Source organism: Pan paniscus, chromosome 9 (assembly GCF_029289425.2).
Source record: "Pan paniscus chromosome 9, NHGRI_mPanPan1-v2.0_pri, whole genome shotgun sequence".
NCBI lineage: Eukaryota > Metazoa > Chordata > Mammalia > Primates > Hominidae > Pan > Pan paniscus.
In genome coordinates this window covers 87735083-87754293 of record NC_073258.2, presented here as the reverse complement: position 1 = coordinate 87754293, position 19211 = coordinate 87735083, and the positions used below count along the sequence as shown (strand labels likewise).

Genomic DNA, 19211 nt, shown 5'->3' with positions numbered 1-19211 from the left:
TGTGATATTAGGAATTATATCTCCCTAGGATATTATGAATGACATCACTGGGGGTGTACGCACATGGTGAACACCACCAGTAATATTAACAACATCCCCATAGAATATTATGAAGAATATCACAGAGGGTGTACATACATGGCGTACATCCCCTGTGACATTAGGAGTAACATTTACCTCGGATATTATGAGTAATATCACGGGGGTTACACCATCTCGAACATTAGGAGTAAGGTCCTCCTAGGATATTACGAATAATATCACAGGGTGTACACACACTGGAACATGAGGAGTAACATCATTCCGGAATATTGTGAATAATATCACAAGGTGCACATCACCTGTGACATTAGGAGGAACACTGGCATAGGATATTACAAATAATATGACAGGGTGTATACCCGCTGCGACACTAGGAGTAACATCTCTCTAAAATATTAGAAATAATATCACAAGGTGTACAAGCATTATGACATTGGTAGTAACATACCTTTAGGATATTATGAATAATATCACAGTGTGTACACCCCCTGTGACATTAGGAGTAACATCCCCTAGAATATTAGGAATGATATCACAGGGCGTACACCCCCTGTGACATTAGTAGTAACATTCCCCTAGGATATTATGAATAATATTACAGGGTATAGAGCCCCAGTGATATTAGGAGTAACATTTCTATAGGCTATTATGAATAATATCACGGTGTGTATACCACGTGTAACATTAAAAGTAACATCCCCCAAAACTATTACAAAAAATTTCACAGGGGGTACACCTGCTATGACATTAGGAGTATCATCCCGCTAGAATATTACAAATAATATCACAGGGTGTACACGCCCTGTGACATGAGGAGTAACAACTTTCTAGGATATTACGAATAATACAAAAAGGTGTAAACCCGCTATGACATTAGGAGTAATATTCCCTTAGGATATTACGAATAATACAAAAAGGTGTAAGCCCGCTATGACATTAGGAGTAATATTCCCTTAGGATATTATGAATAATATCACAGGGTGTACAAGCATTGTGACATTAGTAATAACATCCTGCTAGGATATAAAAAATATCACGGAGTGTACACCTTCTGTGACATTAGGAATAACATCCGCCTAGGATATTACGAATAGTATTACAAGTTGTAAACCCCGTTGACATTAGGAGAAACATCCCCCTAGGATATTCCAAATAATATTACTGGGTGTACACGCCTGTGACATTAGGAGTAACATCCGTGTAGCATATTATGTATAATATCACAGGTTGTAAACCCCCTGTGACTTTAAAAGTAACATCCCCCTAGAATATTTCAAATGATGTCACAGGGTGTACACCCCTGATGACATTAGGAGGAACATCTCCCTAGGATATCATGAAAAATATCACAGGGTGTACACCCAGTGAGATATTAGGAGCAATATCTTCCTAGGATATTACAAATAATGTTAAAGGGTGTACACCTCTGTGATATTAGTAGTAATGTCTCCCTAGGATATTATGAATAATATTACAGGGTGTACAGCCCCTGTGATATGAGGAGCAACACTTCTATAGGATATTACAGAGTCAAGCCAAGATGGCCGAATAGGAACAGCTCTGGTCTACAGCTCCCAGCATGAGCGACGCAGAAGACAGGTGATTTCTGCATTTCCATCTGAGGTACTGGGTTCACCTCACTAGGGAGTGCCAGACAGTGGGTGCAGGTCAGTGGGTGCAGCACACCGTGCATGAGCCGAAGCAGGGCGAGGCATTGCCTCACTTAGGAAGCGCAAGGGGTCAGGGAGTTCCCTTTCCTAGTCAAAGAAAGGGGTGACAGATGGCACCTGGAAAATCGGGTCACTCCCACCCTAATACTGTGCTTTTCCGACAGGCTTAAAAAACGATGCACCAGGAGATTATATCCCACACCTGGCTCAGAGGGTCCTACGCCCACGGAGTCTTGCTCATTGCTAGCACAGCAGTCTGAGATCAAACTGCAAGGCGGCAGTGAGGCTGGGGGAGGGGCGCCCAACATTGCCCAGGCTTGCTTAGGTAAACAAAGCAGCAGGGAAGCTCGAGCTGGGTGGAGCCCACCACAGCTCAAGGAGGCCTGCCTGCCTCTGTAGGCTCCACCTCTGGGGGCAGGGCACAGACAAACAAAAAGACAGCAGTAACCTCTGCAGACTTAAATGTCCCTGTCTGACAGCTTTGAAGACAGCAGTGGTTCTCCCAGCACGCAGCTGGAGATCTGAGGACGGGCAGACTGCCTCCTCAAGTGGGTCCCTGACCCCTGACACCTGAGCAGCCTAACTGGGAGGCACCCCCCAGCAGGGGCAGACTGACACCTCACATGGCCAAGTACTCCTCTGAGACAAAACTTCCAGAGGAACGATCAGACAGCAGCATTCGCGGTTCATGAAAATCCCCTGTTCTGCAGCCACCGCTGCTGGTACCCAGGCAAACAGGGTCTGGAGTGGACCTCTAGCAAACTCCAACAGACCTGCAGCTGAGGGTCCTGTCTGTTAGAAGGAAAACTAACAAACAGAAAGGACATCCACACCAAAAACCCATCTGTACATCACCATCATCAAAGACAAAAAGTAGATAAAACCACAAAGATGGGGAAAAAACAGAGCAGAAAAACTGGAAACTCTAAAAAGCAGAGCACCTCTCCTCCTCCAAAGGAACGCAGCTTCTCACCAGCAACGGAACAAAGCTGGACAGAGAATGACTTTGACGACTTGAGAGAAGAAGGCTTCAGACGATCAAATTACTCTGAGCTACAGGAGGAAATTCAAAACAAAGGCAAAGAAGTTGAAAACTTTGAAAAAAATTTAGACGAATGTATAACTAGAATAACCAATACAGAGAAGTGCTTAAAGTTGCTGACGGAGCTGAAAGCCAAGGCTCGAGAACTACATGAAGAATGCAGAAGCCTCAGGAGCCGATGCGATCAACTTGAAGAAAGGATATCAGTGATGGAAGATGAAATGAATGAAATGAAGCAAGAAGGGAAGTTTAGAGAAAAAAGAATAAAAAGAAATGAACAAAGCCTCCAAGAATATGGGACTATATGAAAAGGCCAAATCTACGTCTGACTGGTGTACCTGAAAGTGACGGGGAGAATGGAACCAAGTTGGAAAACACTCTGCAGGTTATTATCCAGGAGAACTTCCCCAATCCAGCAAGGCAGGCCAACGTTCAGATTCAGGAAATATAGAGAACGCCACAAAGATACTCCTCGAGAAGAGCAACTCCAAGACACATAATTGTCAGATTCACCAAAGTTGAAATGAAGGAAAAAATGTTAAGGGCAGCCAGAGAGAAAGGTCGGGTTACCCACAAAGGGAAGCCCATGGGACTAACAGCGGATCTCTCGGCGGAAACTCTACAAGCCAGAAGAGAGTGGGGGCCAATATTCAACATTCTTAAAGAAAAGAATTTTCAACCCAGAATTTCATATCCAGCCAAACTAAGCTTCATAAGTGAAGGAGAAATAAAATACTTTACAGACAAGCAAATGCCAAGAGATTCTGTCACCACCAGGCCTGCCCTAAAAGAGCTCCTGAAGGAAGCACTAAACATGGAAAAGCACAACCGGTACCAGCCGCTGCAAAATCATGCCAAATTGTAAAGACCATTGAGGCTAGGAAGAAACTGCATCAACTAACAAGCAAAATAACCAGCTAACATCATAATGACAGAATCAAATTCACACATAACAATATTAACTTTAAATGTAAATGGACTAAATGCTCCAATTAAAAGACACAGACTGGCAAATTGGATAAAGAGTCAAGACCCATCAGTGTGCTGTATTCAGGAAACCCATCTCATGTGCAGAGACACACACAGGCTCAAAATAAAAGGATGGAGGAAGATCTACCAAGCAAATGGAAAACAAAAAAAGGCAGGGGTTGCAATCCTCATCTCTGATAAAACAGACTTTAAACCAACAAAAATCAAAAGAGACAAAGAAGGCCATTACATAATAGTAAAGGGATCAAGTCAACAAGAAGAGCTAACTATCCTAAATATATGTGCACCCAATAAAGGAGCACCCAGATTCATAAAGCAAGTCCTGAGTGACCTACAAAGAGACTTAGACTCCCACACAATAATAATGGGAGACTTTAACACTCCACTGTCAACATTAGACAGATCAATGAGACAGAAAGTTAACAAGGATACCCAGGAATTGAACTCAGCTCTGCACCAAGCGGACCTAATAGACATCTACAGAACTCTCCACCCCAAATCAACAGAATATACATTTTTCTCAGCACCACACCACACCTATTCCAAAATTGGCCACACAGTTGGAAGTAAAGCTCTCCTCAGCAAATGTAAAAGATCAGACATTATTACAAACTGTCTCTCAGACCACAGTGCAATCAAACTAGAACTCAGGATTAAGAAACTCACTCAAAACCACTCAACTACATGGAAACTGAACAACCTGCTCCTGAATGACTACTGGGTACATAACGAAATGAAGGCAGAAATAAAGATGTTCTTTGAAACCAACGAGAACAAAGACACAACATACCAGAATCTCTGGGACACATTCAAAGCAGTGTGTAGAGGGAAATTTATAGCACTAAATGCCCACAAGAGAAAGCAGGAAAGATCCAAAATTGACACCCTAACATCACAATTAAAAGAACTAGAAAAACAAGAGCAAACACATTCAAAAGCTAGCAGAAGGCAAGAAATAACTAAAATCAGAGCAGAAATGAAGGAAATAGAGACACAAAAAACCCTTCAAAAAATTAATGAATCCAGGAGCTGGTTTTTTGAAAGGATGAACAAAATTGATAGACTGCTAGCAAGACTAATAAAGAAGAAAAGAGAGAAGAATCAAATAGATGCAATAAAAAATGATAAAGGGGATATCACCACCAATCCCACAGAAATACAAACTACCATCAGAGAATACTACAAACACCTCTACACAAATAAACTAGAAAATCTAGAAGAAATGGATAAATTCCTCGACACATACACCCTCCCAAGACTAAACCAGGAAGAAGTTGAATCTCTGTATAGACCAATAACAGGCTCTGAAATTGTGGCAATAATCAATAGCTTACCAACGAAAATGAGTCCAGGACCAGATGGATTCACACCCGAATTCTACCAGAGGTACAAGGAGGAACTGGTACCATTCCTTCTGAAACTATTCCAATCAATAGAAAAAGATGGAATCCTCCCTAACTCATTTTATGAGGCCAGCATCATCCTGATACCAAAGCTGGGCAGAGACACAACCAAAAAAGAGAATTTTAGACCAATATCCTTGATGAACATCGATGCAAAAATCCTCAATAAAATACTGGCAAACTAAATCTAGCAGCACATCAAAAAGCTTATCCACCATGATCAAGTGGGCTTCATCCCTGGGATGCAAGGCTGGTTCAATATACGCAAATCAATAAATGTAATCCAGCATATAAACAGAACCAAAGACAAACACCACATGATTATCTCAATAGATGCAGAAAAGGCCTTTGACAAAATTCAACAACCCTTCATGCTAAAAACTCTCAATAAATTAGGTATTGATGGGACATATCTCAAAATAATAAGAGCTATCTATGACAAACCCACAGCCAATATCATACTGAATGGGCAGAAATTGGAAGCATTCCCTTTGAGAACTGGCACAAGACAGGGATGCCCTCTCTCACCACTCCTATTCAACATAGTGTTGGAAGTTCTGGCCAGGGCAATTAGGCAGGAGAAGGAAATAAAGGGTATTCAATTAGGAAAAGAGGAAGTCAAATTGTCCCTGTTTGCAGATGACATGATTGTATATCTAGAAAACCCCATCGTCTCAGCCCAAAATCTCCTTAAGCTGATAAGCAACTTCAGCAAAGTCTCAGGATACAAAATCAATGTACAAAAATCACAAGCATTCTTATACACAAATAACAGACAAACAGAGAGCCAAATCACGAGTGAACTCCCATTTACAATTGCTTCAAAGAGAATAAAATACCTAGGAATCCAACTTACAAGGGACGTGAAGGACCTCTTCAAGGAGAACTACAAACCACTGCTCAATGAAATAAAAGAGGATACAAACAAATGGAAGAACATTCCATGCTCATGGGTAGGAAGAATCAATATCGTGAAAATGGCCATATGGCCCAAGGTAATTTATAGATTCAATGCCATCCCCATCAAGCTACCAATGACTTTCTTCACAGAATTGGAAAAAATTACTTTAAAGTTCATATGGAACCAAAAAAGAGCCCGCATTGCCAAGTCAATCCTAAGCCAAAAGAACAAAGCTGGAGGCATCACCCTACCTGACTTCAAACTATACTACAAGGCTACAGTAACCAAAACAGCATGGTACTGGTACCAAAACAGAGATATAGATCAATGGAACAGAACAGAGCCCTCAGAAATAACGCCACGTATCTACAACTATCTGATCTTTGACAAACCTGAGAAAAACAAGAAATAGGGAAAGGATTCCCTATTTAATAAATGGTGCTGGGAAAACTGGCTAGCCATATGTAGAAAGCTGAAACTGGATCCCTTCCTTACACCTTATACAAAAATCAATTCAAGATGGATTAAAGACTTAAACGTTAGACCTAAAACCATAAAAACCCTAGAAGAAAACCTAGGCATTACCATTCAGGACATAGGCATGGGCAAGGACTTCATGTCTAAAACACCAAAAGCAGGGGCAACAAAAGCCAAAATTGACAAATGGGATCTAATTAAACTGAAGAGCTTCTGCACAGCAAAAGAAACTACCATCAGAGTGAACAGGCAACCTACAACATGGGAGAAAATTTTCGCAACCTACTCATCTGACAAAGGGCTAATATCCGGAATCTATAATGAACTCAAACAAATTTACAAGAAAAAAACAAACAACCCCATCAAAAAGTGGGTGAAGGACATGAACAGACACTTCTCAAAAGAAGACATTTATGCAGCCAAAAGACACATGAAAAAATGCTCACCATCACTGGCCATCAGAGAAATGCAAATCAAAACCACAATGAGATACCATCTCACACCAGTTAGAATGGCAATCATTAAAAAGTCAGGAAACAACAGGTGCTGGAGAGGATGTGGAGAAAAAGGAACACTTTTACACTGTTGGTGGGACTGTAAACTAGTTCAACCATTGTGGAAGTCAGTGTGGCGATTCCTCAGGGATCTAGAACTAGAAATACCATTTGACCCAGCCATCCCATTACTGGGTATATACCCAAAGGACTATAAATCATGCTGCTATAAAGACACATGCATAGGTATGTTTATTGCGGCACTATTCACAATAGCAAAGACTTGGAACCAATCCAAATGTCCAACAATGACAGACTGGATTAAGAAAATGTGGCACATATACACCATGGAATACTATGCAGCCATAAAAAATGATGAGTTCATGTCCTTTGCAGCGACATGGATAAAATTGGAAATCATCATTCTCAGTAAACTATCCCAAGAACAAAAAAGCAAACACCGCATATTCTCACTCATAGGTGGGAATTGAACAATGAGAACACATGGACACAGGAAAGGGAACATCACACTCTGGGGACTGTTGTGGGGTGGGGGGAGGGGGGAGGGATAGCTTTAGGAGATATACCTAATGCTAAATGATGAGTGAATGGGTGCAGCACACCAGCATGGCACATGTATACGTATGTAACTAACCTGCACATTGTGCACATGTACCCTAAAACTTAAAGTATACTAATAATAAAATAAAATTTTTTAAAAAAAAAAGAGAAAAAGACTGGGTTCCATCATAATTTCAGAGTTCAAAGGCCTCACCCCACTGTTCTTACTTTCCTTCATTTTGTTTTTTTATTTTATTTATTTATTTTATTTTATTTTATTTTTATTTTTGACACAGGATCTCACTCTTTTGCCCAGAATGGAGTAAGTGCAGGGTCGTGATCTTGGCTCACTGCAATCTCCACCTCCCAGGCTCAAGCAATCCTCCCACCTCAGCCTCCCAAGTAGGTGGGACCACAGGCATACCGGGCCATGCCCGGCTAATTTTTGAATTTTTTGTATAGATGGGATTTCACTATGTTGCCCAGGTTGAATGATTCCCCTTCTTCTAAAGGGCAGAGCCCTCTTTTGGCTTCGACTTCTCCTCACCAAAGCCCCTTGCTCTGAATTCTTGATGAAACCAATGTGACATTGCTTTGCTCCGTTAAAATGCATTAGAAAATGTGGAAACATGAAAAGATTTAAGCACCATTAAGCATACTGCTTTGTGATAATCTGATATGAACTTACCTCCTCGACTCTTCTGTGAACTCCATGAAGGCAGAACACTATCTTTTCTGTCCTGGTGTCTCTGCTTCTAGCCAGGTCCTGGAACCTAGTTGGTATTCAGGAGGTGGTGGTTGAATTGAATTCGAAACTGTTGAGCCCTCTCGCTTCACAGTTGTGGGGGCATGAGGACTAGGCCAGGGTTGGCACACAGGTCTCATTCTACTCATTAGGGAGCCATCTGAAGTAGATGAAACACAGAGACAGCAAGTTCAAGTCCTGGCTTTACACTAAATTAGGTTAGCTATTCTACATCTCGGACCGTCAGTCTCTTCACCTGTAAAATGAGACTAATCATACATTTTTTTTACGATGCTTTTACAGATTAGGAATACTAAAGTAAAAGAAATAGGAACTGAATAAATTGTATGTATCATCCTTATTACCCTCTGCCTCCATGTTTGTGTCTGGTCACCAGATATAGCCTCCTCACTCTTTTAGGGAAAGTAACTTGCCCCCATCCCCTGATGGGGCCTCCCAAACCTTCAGGCTGGTCAGGTCGAGACCCATGGTACTTGATCCCTGGAGGCAGAAAGTGACAGGAATCTGTGGCTCCAGTTCAGCTGTAACCAGTGTGGATCCTGCATTTAAACTCCCACACTCACCCCCGAGTTGTAGCCCTGGTTCTGGTCAATGGCTTGGCTTCCCATCCCAGTTCCAGCACCTTGGAATTAAGAGGCAGAAGGAAACACCGATTTTGTATTCCCTCCTTGCCCACGCTGCAAAGATCCTTGATACAAGGTCTCAAATTCTCTACAAAATACTTCCACTAACAGAATCACCTCCAGCCCATGTCTCTCTGCTCCCAGAGGTGGCCCCATCCCATTCTTGGTCCGTCCTGGTTGTAAACAGGGTTTTCCTTTCATTATGAAAACCACCACCCTTGAAAGATCATCCACTGGTCCTAGTTCTGCTTTTTTTTTTTTTTTTTTTTTTTTTTTTTTTAGTCAGGTTCACACTCTTGTCGCCCAGGCTGAAGTGCAGTGGCGTGATCACAGCTCACTGCAGCCTCGACCTCCCAGGCTCAAGCTATCCTCCCACCTCAGCCTCCAGACTAGCTGGGACTATAGGCACACTTCACTGCACCCAGCTAATTTTTTGATGTTGTGTTGAGATGAGGTCTCACTATGTGGCCCAGGCTGGTCTCAAACTCCTGAGCTCAAGCCATTCTCCCGCCTCAGCCTCCCAAAGTGTTGGTATTACAGGCGTGAGCCACCATGCCTGGCTCTAGTTTTGCTTTCTACAGCCACATAAAACATAACATTTCATCTCCTAAATGATACTACAAGTCTCTAAAAGATGGTGGTCATTCCTCCCCTGTTATCTCTTTGGCATATGGGATGGAAAATTACCATGTAAACTTCACAAAGACACGTTTTTCAGTTTTACCTACTATGCCTTGCATAGTAGGTGCTCAATAAATATTTGCCAAATGAATGAATAAATAAATGAGCCCCTATTATGTGCTTGATAATTCACTGGTCACTTTATATTCATTAACTCTAGTTATCACAAGCTCTCTAGGAAGAAATTACTAGTCCCATTTTATAGATATTATTTTGCATTTAAAGTAGGATCTTCTCTTCTGTATTCATCTTTATTTCATCTGTAATGTCAATTCTCCTTTTAAAATTCAGATAAAAGCAAGTGCTTTTTCTTTAAAATCCTTTAATACATCCATTTTACTTCTAAAAAATTATTGGTACTCTTACTTATTAAATCGAGCCAATAGGCCCAGACGCTGACACTATGGTCATGGCGGAGGGGGCAGCGTGCTGAGGCGGAACAGGCTGGGCACAGGATTTTTATAATTGGCCTGAGGAACACTTTGAAGAAATAGACAGTACACTAGCTGTTCAACAGTATATTCAACAGAACATAAGAGCAGATTGCTCCAATATTGACAAAATTCTTGAACCACCTGAAGGCCAAGATGAGAGTTATGGAAGTGTGAACATTTAAGGGAATTCTGCCTTGAGCTAAACGGACTTGTTGTCAAACTTCAGAGTGAATGCCATCCAGATACTTGCACTCAAATGACAGCAACTGAACAATGGATTTTTCTTTGTGCAGCTCATAAAGCTCCGAAAGAGTGTCCTGCTATAGCCTATACCAGACACATATTTGATGGTGCCGCATGTCTTCTGAAGAGCAATCTATATTTTCCCAGCAGGGTTAGCATAAAGAAATAATCCGTAGCAAAACTAGGATCACTATACCTTAGGAGTTACAGAATATTTTCACATGTTTATTTTCATCATTGGCAGATATTTGATGAATATGAAAAGGAAACATTTTTGTGTCATCGGATTACTAAATTTGTGATGAATTAGATGAAATATAATTTGATGTCCAGGGATAACCTCATTGTACCAATTTTAGAAGAGGAAGTACAGGATTCAGTTTCTGGGGAAAGTGAAGCATGAAGGGAATCATGGAAAAATGTACTGATCACATAATTAACATTAATTATGTACTGTATATATCATTTTAGACACATCAATCATGTATCCATATTATAGCTTCTTCATTTAGTATAAGTTTTTGTATGCTGGGTTTGCCTTTTAAAATGGGAAATACTTTTTAAGTTACTCATAAGCTGTATATTCACCAGTGTGGCACTCATGGTTTTAGAATAAGATTAGTACTATCTGTTTATAATGCCTGTTAATAAAAGAATTTACAGTTGGGTAAAATTGCTGCTAAACAATCATTGGATCACAATCCTCATCAAACATACCCATCTATAAAAAAAATTGAGCGAGAGCTTGAGGTTTCACACAAGCCCTTTACTAAAGAGGTAGAAATGTTTTTCTTTGTTTCACCCTGAGTTTAGATATCCTCAAAAATTCTATAGTACATAGATTTGTCTTACCTGTTAACTTTCCTCAAATGAGATGAAGTGTTTTAAAATTCTGTTTATAGTTTTTGATATGCATATATAATTATGCGTATATATAATTACAAATGCAAATGAAGCGTTAGTAATACTTAAATAATTTTACTGTGCTACATAAAGTATAACATACTTGGAAAGGATTTACCTTTCTGCAACAATGGACTGGTACATACAGGATGATGATAATGATAAGGCACATAAATGATGTTCCCACTGGAAACCTGCCCTGTCCACCCCTCATTTCCCTTAACCTTATCCTCAAACTACTTTAGGTGAGAAGCTTTTCATGAGACTGTGAGTTAGTGGTGGCTTATACTTATTTATATTTGTGTTAATTGCTTACAGATTATACCTCATATTAGCAATTACATTACACTACAAGAAAATGTATTTGCATAGGCTCTTGCTTATCTTTGTTTTGCAAAATTGTCCTTCTTAGAAAACAGTCCTTAAAATTTTGACTCTTCCTGTTAGTAATTAATCTTTCATTTAACCAGCTAGGCAGCATTAAATAAAATTGAAGAAATACTGTAGTATTTATTTTACACCCCCTCCCCACAAAGTTTATGTTTGAATTACATGCACGTGGGAGATTATTTGCAATAATTCATAGGTTCCAAGGGTGTTGATGAATAGTTATACATTTTTTGGACTTTGTTATAATTCATTGTGGTAAGACTGATTCAAATGCAGATTTATCAATCTTATAATCTATTGAATGCCATTTTTGATAAAGCACTGGAGGTCTTATTGCCAAACTGATTGTAATGAGGCACTAAGGATGAAAACATTGTACATGTTGTGAAGAAAGTACTTAAATCCAACTTTTGAACAGATTTAACAAACATGAGGAACTTTTTATATTTAAAAGAGTTATTTTGAAATGAAGATGAAAATGTATTCATCTTAATTGTTTTTTCAAATTTAAGGGAATAATTTATACCATATTTTGAGGCAAGAATGTACAGCAAAAGTGTGGGGAACAGTAGTATACTGAGAGAGTGTCTATATACAGTGTATGACTTTCCAAACCTGCCAGTCTTTTTGGCTTTGAACAGTGCCCACCAGCCACAGTCATTACTGTTCCCCAACCCACAACTATCTTTTAAGAAGCCTTATGTTCACAGTGAAAGGAATGCTGACTTTGAAATTATGGGTTTATATTCATGTCACTATAAACCAATGGGAATGGTAATTTTTAAACAAACTCGCTAAATATTGAGAGACTAAACTAAGTTAATAAATTATATATAGCAGTGTAGCTGTTCTCTCTCTAAAAAAAAATGGAGCCAATAATTGGCTTTTTTCTTATTGAAAAAAGTTTTGAATTAATAATGCATGTTGCACTGTGTTTCTTGGTTCTGGTCTAATTGGTGCAGATGGCCTGGACCCAGAGTTCTGCAGAGTGTCAGGTCTGTGATGCTGGCTGGGTCTCTCGCTGGCTTTCTACAGAAACTCAAAGGTTTTTCTCGCTATTTGGATGATGCTTAAGTGTCTAGGCCAGCGAGTCATAGCCTTAGCTACCCAAAAGGAGCCAAGAAGTCTGGGTCTGACTGAGGCCTATGGAGTGCTGACTTGTTATATGGGTGAGCGCATGGGACTCCCGCCCAGCAGCATTCAGCATTCCTAATTGGCATTTTCAAGACACAGCATTGCCTGTAAGTCATCCTGTGCCACCAGATTACCTGGCACCACTCCAGTAGGATGTTAACAGAGGGAAGAAAGTAAGGAGTTGGCAAAGTTAAAAACAGCACAAAGAAAAAAAGTAAGAGAACAAACTTGAAAGGATTTCACCACCATCATTAATGGCACGTATTGATTAACACTAAGTGTTTGTGCCACTATGCACGTTGCTCACCCTCATTCAAAGACACTGTCTTCGGAAGCCCCTCTGTGCAAATGGGAGAAGGTGTGGAAAAGATCAAACTAAAAACAAATTGAAAGCAACCACGAGTTGCCGATGAGCATCTGGGAAATAGTCATAAGTTAAATAAACCACTAGGGGGCAATCCAAGAATGAGCAAAAGTCAGTCCAGTTGGCAAAGAAGATGCCTTGGGGAAAGATTTTTTTTAAGTACATTTTCCAACACATGAAGAAATCTGAGATCATTTAGTCTGAATCTACAGAACAAGGTGATATTTCAAAATTTTGATTTATTTTTTCAAGTTACGTGTTGATTTAGAAAGGAAAGGTCTTTCTAAATGGTCAGAAACACTAAATACAAATTGATCAGAATCATGTTATAAGGAAAAACAATGGTTGAAACAATAGTGTGTCTTAAAAATTTAGATTCCCACCCCCAGGCACTCGAGAAACTTCTGAATGTTGGCCATTCAAAATAGATTTCAATTAATGATACATATGATGTGGCACAGCATAAAGGAAATCTGAAAATATTTGGTTAGCATGTATAAATGAATCAAATCACACATGATTTGTTTTATACTTGTACTGATGATACAAAGTTTTTAGGTATGTAATACAGCTTTGTAGATATGTGCACATATTTTTTTCTGGTGTATCTTCTCTGCAGGTAATTTGGTATGTGCTAATCAGTTGCTAACAAGGATCAAATCAAGGATTAAGCCTCTTCATCAAGGATCAAACAACTCTTGTTCTGAATTTGCCTTCCCTGAGGCTCCTGTCTCCCAATCTGGAGGCATGGTTAGTTGCTCCACTCACGGTAGTCTTATGGCAACTTGCTATTAGTAGAATAAGAGCATGAACTCCCAAGGCAGACTGCTAAGATATGAATCCCATTTCTAGCTGTGTGTTTTTGGCAAGTTACCTTGCTTCAATTAGCTCCTCTCTGACATGGATACAAAATCAATGCCTACTTCATAGGTTTGTAGTGGGAAGTGAATTAATTAATATATGTAAATCATTCATAAAAGTGTCTGGCACATAACAGGTACTCAATACATGCTTGTTGGTTTCATAAATGAATGATCTGATACTTGCCTGAACACAACGTAAATTCATTACAAGAACAAATTCATGAAGAAACTGCAGGATTCTTGGATGGATTTTCACTGGCTATAAAAAGTCAACTGGCCAGTGGCAAACAGGAGAGCTGAATAGTGATACTCTTGAAAAGAAACTCTAATTGGTGTTCAGGTCCACCAGACAAGGCTCTTTGTCTTACTTCTAGAATACGGTGACAATCCATGAGCCAGAAATAGAGGCGTTTCAATAAAAGTATAGAGTTTTGTCTCAAAAATGCCAGCCAGCCATTTAGAAAAGTTCTATCTGCAGTCACAGAATTGCTCGCTTTGTTTTTTGTCTTTTCAACCATAGCTATCTAAAGAGTTTAAAAATAGCCACATCATTAACTTAATTCTCTGGACAGATTGACACATTTCAAAAGAAAAAGTTTTTAAAACAGTATCTAAAAGGAACACCATATAAAAAGTTACAGGAAGTTCCAGAGTCAGGAAAAACATGATCCAAAATATACTATACATGAAATAGAAAGCATGAGGGAAACAGAAGCCCACAGTTAGAAGGCAATAAAAAAAATCACAAAAAAAGGCTTTCTTGCCCCTCAAAAACTATATTTTCAAGCAAAAATAGGCCATTTGAAAAAATATAGAATGGAAATAAATCTGACCGCAACTATAAATGTCCAGAGTTTTAGACTCAAGCATGATCATTATGTTTTATTCTTTCACAAAAGTGGGTCTTATAAATAATTAGATTTTCAAGTTAAACTTTTTCTGCAGATGAATCTTCATAGGATTTTACAATTTTCGAGACCTCAGACAAAGTGAAGAGAATTTGGGACACTAAACAGCTTGAAGAACAAAACAAAGCATAAAGAGGCTGATCGGTAAAGATATAATGAAGGAATTGAATGAATTCTTCCTGATATTATGTTATACTCAACCAACTCATCTTTTCTGTGAAAGTAGAAAGACAAAATGGTGGCATTTCTATTCCAACGCTGTGTTCAGCTGGTCTGGAAATCATCCTGGAGTAGTAAAACCTGTCACTTTAAAAAAACAGTGTCCTTATGTCCCAGAATGCCTTATCCACAGAGGATATTAGTCATGCTTGGGGCTATGTTAGTTTACCAAACATGGCATTTTCCATCAGGGAACTGGAGGAGGAGCAAGTTTTAATAAATCCAAGAAAGGAAATGTAATAATCAGGCAGGACGGTAACTCAAAGACTTATTAAAATGTATGGGAAGCACTCAACTCATTCAATTTACAAAGTGGCAATTCCATTGTACTGAGGCCAAGATATTTTGTGGAGAGGGTAGTTACTGAGCCTCATCACTCTGGGAGGTAGAGCAAGAGTCATGACTACAGTGACCTCAAAAGGAGAAGACGCATGAACACCCTGAGCACAGGGATGTATCTCAGTCATCTCTGCAGCCCCAGCGTGAACACAGTGACTGGCACCGAGGTGGGCTTGAGGACATTTGCTGAATGAATAACTGAATGATTGACTAATTGAAGAGATGGAGGAAGGGCAACCTAGCTGGAGGGTAGGAGAGCTTGAGCAATGACAGAAGGTTGAAAACACAGATGTGTTTGGTACAACTTGGCTAGACGACAGGTTATGTGGCTCTGGGAAGCAATGGGGGATAAATCTGATCACTATATTGGATTGGTCATGGATTCACGGCTAAGAAAACTAAACTTCTCTAGTAACCAGCATCTAGTCAATAGGAAACATAGGGGAGGGGCCTGATCAGGTCTTTGCTTCAGAACATGTCTTGGGCAGGTGTGGGCGAGCTGGGAGGCTCAGAATCCAGTTTGGAATCTGCTGTCATAGTTAAAGGAGAAACAACAAGGTAAAATCAGGGCAGTGGCAGAGGAGCTGGAGAGGAGATGATGGATAGCACAGAACTCTAGCTTGTTGCCTGTGAGATATGGGAGAGGATCTATGTCATGACAGGCTAAGTCATGACAGACAGACAGACACTCACTTTCTCACAAATATTTCCTGTGCTAGACCATGGGATAGATAAGGGAAGACACAGAAGAACAGAACTCAGCCCCTGCTCTTGCAAGGCTCATAGTCTTGTAGAAGAGGCAGACACATAAATAACAACAGCAATGTAACATATGCTAGAATAGAACAGAATACATACAAAACACCACAAGAGTTTTATTCTGGGATGTGTTTGGACCCAAGAAATATCCAAGCTCACATAACCCTAAGTCATCATGTTCTGGGTTATATAAACCATCTGGGATCATTCGTTCAATCAGCCATTTGAATAACATTATTTATTGAGAACCTACATGCCAGGCACTGTTCTAATTGTGGGGACACAACAGATAAAAACCTCTGTCCTCATGAAATTACATTCTAGTGGCAGAGGACAAATACATAAATATAACAGTGTTAGTGATAAGTGCAGAGCAGGACAATAAAACAGGGAAGGGCAATAAGAACTCCCCGAGGAAGGGGCTGAGGGGCATTGAATTTCAGAGAAGATGGCCAGGGAAGGCCATCCTGAGAAGACATCTCATTGGATGGCAAGAACTGGCTGCTGTTCCCATGGCTGCTGCTTGGATTCTAGCCCCTTGTTCTGTTTATTTCATTTCCTGAGACTCTCCTCATTCTCTCCAAGGCAAACACTTCAGTCTTTCTTCACTGGATTGGAACTTGACGCTTCTCAAAGCTGTTCTTGCTCTTTATGGAAGACAGGGCCTTAGTCCTTTTAATAGCCCAAAGACAAGGGGCAGTGATAAATCAAGACTAAGAGAGCACTCCGTATTTTTACACACTTGATACACACATAGACAAATACCACAGTGAAGAGTCACCCTGCACTTTCTGCCTCTCAGAAAACATTGGTCCAGGCAGGAGGGGATGGCAGAGGGCCTCCCTGAGCCCATGTTTGCACCACCCCATTGATGCCTGGGTTCTTGCTCTTCTTGTGGGCAGAGCTGTTCCAAGGGTCCCTGGAGGATTCAGTTAATCAATCCCTCATTCACAGGCATGATAAGCATACCTGGTGCACAGTGCCCCATGCTTGCATGGTGGGTGCACAGAGACAGACAAGGCAAGGTTCTGCTTGTCATGAAAACAGCTGGGGCTTGGAGGACTAGATAGACTCCTCTCTGGTCTCCTGCCTTCCACCCCGTCTTTCCCACCATAGCCAGAGGGACATTTCTAAACATAACCTGAAGCACAATCTGATCTTGTCCCACCCTTTGTCTCTCACTTCCTCAACCTGGCTTCCAACATTTTTCTCTTGGTTTCTTTGAGGCCACATTTTCCTTGTTGTCCTTAACCTTATTGGTGGCTTCTTACCAGCTTCCTTACTGCCTCCTCCTCCTCCTCCTCTTCCTCTTTCTCTTCTACTGAACCCAACATCTAAATGTTGGTGGACTGGGACTCTGTCCTCAGCCCTCTTCTCAAGCCTCATTCTCTCCCCAGATGATATTATTTCTCTGTGGTTTAAATATCATCTACAAGTGCATTTGAGATATTTCTACTGAGCTTCACAATCAGAGATCCTATAGTTCATTTGACATTGGCATTTGGGTGTCCGCTAGACAGTTGAAACCTAACATGACTGACACAGGAATTCTCGGTTTTCATTTCCACAGCAGAATCTAATTCTCTTCCTTTAGCCTTTCCCATCTCAGCAAATGGCACCTGGAATCTCTGTGGATGCTCAGGCCCCAAGCCAAGCAGTCATTCTTGATTCCTCCTTTACCACACCTATTCATGTTGGCTCTACTTTCAAATATATACTCTTCCAGATATGACCACTATTCAATATCCTCTACTTCCAAAGTCAAAGTCACTGCCATTTCTTACCTGGATTACTAGTTTTCCCATTGCCACTGCCTAAAATCCATTCTCCATTTAGCATCCAAAGAGATATTGTCAAATATGAATGAGTTTCAGGGCTGCATTGTGATTTTTGTGGGCCCTAAGCCCTTTTGCCTTCATAAGTCTCCTTCTCCATTAAAAAATATTAAAAATTATATTTTATGGCTGTTAATATAAATATATTAACATTATATTAACACATTTTATTAGGCTTAAAAATTAACTTTCTTCTTCTGATTTTAAAATAAATATTTCTGTGTGATCTCTGAAACTGCTGTGGGCCCTAGACACTGTGCCTACTGTCCCTTCATGGATAAGTCGGTCCTGATTAGGCCCCACCAGGGCTCCTACTTAAAGTCCTTTGACTGTATCCCCCAGCAAGTAAGATGAATTAAAAAGACCTTGACAGAATCCTTAATTTCTATATGAGCTGGCTGGAATCTATCTTTTTGAACTCTTCCCCATCTGTCTCTTAAACAGAACAAATTTGATACTGCCAGGGGCCCTTGCACTTCAGTTTGTTGAGGCTCAAACATATTCCCTCCCAAATTCTCAATAAGCCACTAACACACAGGTATAGCAAGCCTATGAGTTTCTTGTGGGTTATGCAAATAGGAAACAAGATGACTGGGCTTGAAGCATCTTGCTGGCTGTGTACTTGAGACAGCTATCTGTTAGATAAAGGTGCGCAGGAGACAGAGGGTTATATCACCATAGGTAAGGGCTAAGGAGGGTAGAAGAGCTGGTGTTATCTGAGAAGCAGCAAGCAATGAAGAGAGAACATCACTGCAGTGAGTCAGATAAAGATGCCTGTCTCCTTTCTCTCTTCCTCAGCTTCAAATGAGCCCATTGAGAAGCTGGAACCCAGAAGAGGGAGGATCTTTAAATCATATAGGAGGGTTTAAATTTTAAACCACAATGCATTGGGATTTATTTGCCACAAGGAACTAGACAACTGTGGAATCAGTCTGCCCAATCCCAAGGCCATCATCTTCCCATACCAGGCTGCTATCTCAGCTCTCAATCCTGTTTACCCTTTCTTTTTTCTTTTTCTTTTTTTTTTTTTTTTTGAGACAGAGTCTCACTCTGTTGCCTAGGCTGGAGTACAGTGGCATAATTTTGGCTCATTGCAATCTCCGACTCCTAGTTTCAAGCGATTCTCCTGCCTTAGCTTCCCTAGCAGCTGGGATTACAGGCATGCGCCAC

The 19211-nt window shown here is 40.4% G+C and overlaps 1 pseudogene; it reads left to right on the top strand.

Annotated features, from left to right (window-relative positions):
• The first annotated feature begins 63 nt into the window (after positions 1-63).
• Positions 64-11038, top strand: LOC100990500 (MOB-like protein phocein; annotated as a pseudogene).
• The last annotated feature ends 8173 nt before the right edge of the window (positions 11039-19211 follow it).